This window comes from Penaeus vannamei, chromosome 10 (assembly GCF_042767895.1).
Source record: "Penaeus vannamei isolate JL-2024 chromosome 10, ASM4276789v1, whole genome shotgun sequence".
In the NCBI taxonomy this organism is placed as follows: Eukaryota; Metazoa; Arthropoda; class Malacostraca; order Decapoda; family Penaeidae; genus Penaeus; species Penaeus vannamei.
In genome coordinates, this window is record NC_091558.1 from 12,886,279 (window position 1) to 12,888,778 (window position 2,500).

The 2,500-nt window shown below is 22.4% G+C and overlaps 1 protein-coding gene across 1 annotated transcript in view; it reads left to right on the plus strand.

Annotated features, from left to right (window-relative positions):
- The window catches only part of LOC113804049 (probable cytochrome P450 6a14), a 19,474-nt gene that overhangs the window by 91 nt on the left and 16,883 nt on the right, over positions 1-2,500 (plus strand). The window lies entirely within an intron of this gene.

Consider the following 2,500-nt stretch of genomic DNA (forward strand, 5'->3'; position numbering starts at 1 on the left):
GGTTAGTTTCAAAGCGCAGTTGTCGCTCGATAATCAATTTAATGCGAATATTTTACGGTAATGTACTTCATTGGTTGTGATAAGAGGCCGAAATCTGGCAGACTTGTTGGTTTTAATTTTTATGATGCAGGAGTTATGAAAGGAATAGACAAGAGAAATGGTGACATATCCCATATTTAAATAAATATAAGAAAATGCAGATAATTCATGGAGAAATGTGCTCCCAACCAGATCCATGTTATGTAAACGGAGATAATAAAAGTTCATGGACCTTGAAAATTGCACTCCAAGAGGGTATTGCAAATTAGTTGTAAAGATTAAGCAGTTATCATATTGTTTACATATATTGTTTACATTATTATTTCAGTTCTTGTGGTAATGGGTATTATTGTTTCATTATTGTTATTATTATTATTTATTTATTATTATTATTGTTTTTTATTATTATTATTATTATTATTATTATTATTATTATTATTATTATAGTCATCATTATTATTGTTACTGTTTTTGTCATTATTGTTGTTATCATTGTTGTTAATATTGTTTTATTATTATTATTATTATTATAATCAGCATTATTATTATTGTCGATTTCATTAGTATTAGTATCATTGTTGTTATATATGTTTTATTATTATTACTATTATTGTTATTATTATTATTATTATTATTATTATTATTATTATTATTATTGTTATTGTTGTTTTGTTGTTGTAGTTATTATTATTACTGTTATTATCGCCATCATTATTATTATTGGTTTCACTATTATTATTGGTATTATTATTGTTTTTATATCATTACAATTATTATTTTCATTATTATTGCTGTTATTATTATTATTGTTATTAATATTGTTATTATTATTATTATTATTATTATTATTATTATTATTATTATTATTATTATTATTATTATTACTACTATTACTATTACTATTAGCCTTATCATCATTATCATTATTATCATTATATTTATTATTGTTGCTATCATTATCATCATTATTATTTTTTATTCATTGGTATGGTTATTATTATTTTTATTATTTTCTGTATTATTGTTATTATAATTCTTATTATTAGTAGTTATCATTATTATTATTGTTGTTATTGTTATTGTTGTTGTTGTTGTTGTTGTTGTTATTATTATTAATAGGATTATTAGGGTTATAATAATATTAATTATAATGGTAATTATTATTGTTGTTGTTATTATTATTATTATTATTATTATTATTATTATTATTATTATTATTATTATTATTATTATTATTATTATTATTATTATTATTATTATTATTATTATTATTATTATTATTATTATTATTATTATTATTATTATTATTATTATTATTATTATTATTATTATTATTATTATTATTATTATTATTATTATTATTATTATTATTATTATTATTATTATTATAGTTGTTGTTGTTGTTGTTGTTGTTGTTGTTGTTGTTGTTGTTGTTATTATTGTTGTTATTATTATTAATGTTATTATTATCAATGCTATTATTAGTAGTAATATGATTATTAATAACATGAACATCATCATGATCATCATTATCATTATTACTAGTATTACAATTGTTGATTTTGTTGTTACTATTATTATTACTACTATTATTATTAATACTGTTGTTTTTAAATATTGTTATTATTTTCATAGCTGTTATTGTAATCATTAACATTATTGTTGTTTTTGTTGTTATGGTTAATGTTGCTGTTATTTTTATTATCACCACCATTGTCATTATCATTATTGTTTTTATTGTTATTATTGTAGTTGTAGTTGTTATTCTTATTACTACTTCTTTTATCACTACTACAACTACTACTATTATTATTATTTTAGATTGCAGGAGAATTATGCATTTGTATTCATGATATGGATTTAATGATGGCCATAACTTTTAGGTCTCCAAAGGGCAATAGATAGAGCCAGAAAAACTTACTGGAATTGAAAACTTGGTACGGTAGCATACTGTTATTACGTTTCCTTCCTGCAAACGTATGGAATAGTTTTGTCTATCAAACGGAGGCCTAAAATCTCAGAGGCAGTGAGGAGTGTTGGATCTGGAGCAGTGGTAATGGCATATATAATATGCTTGTGCCGTTTTTTGTGATGTGTACTTTCTATCAGGATAGCTCAGCGTCTTTTTTTTATAAGGCTAGGATTCTCAATACGGTCCATGATTATTGCACACAAGGGACCAGATTGAATTCCACATGGCTTTGATAAATGTCTTATTTTGAGCGTGGCCAGTATGTTTTTATGTTTTTATTAATGGATTGTAGATTCTGTTTGCTGCAAGGTTTAGAAAAAAAAATTATGAAGTGAAATTGCATGATCAGTTAGAAGACATGGAAGTCTATATAGTGACACTACAGGATATGAAGAAGCAGAAAATATTATCTATATTTTATTATAGTTAGTGATGTGCAATAGGTGTTTCTAGTTTATGCTGTAAGTTGATTCAAGGAGAGAAGAGTCC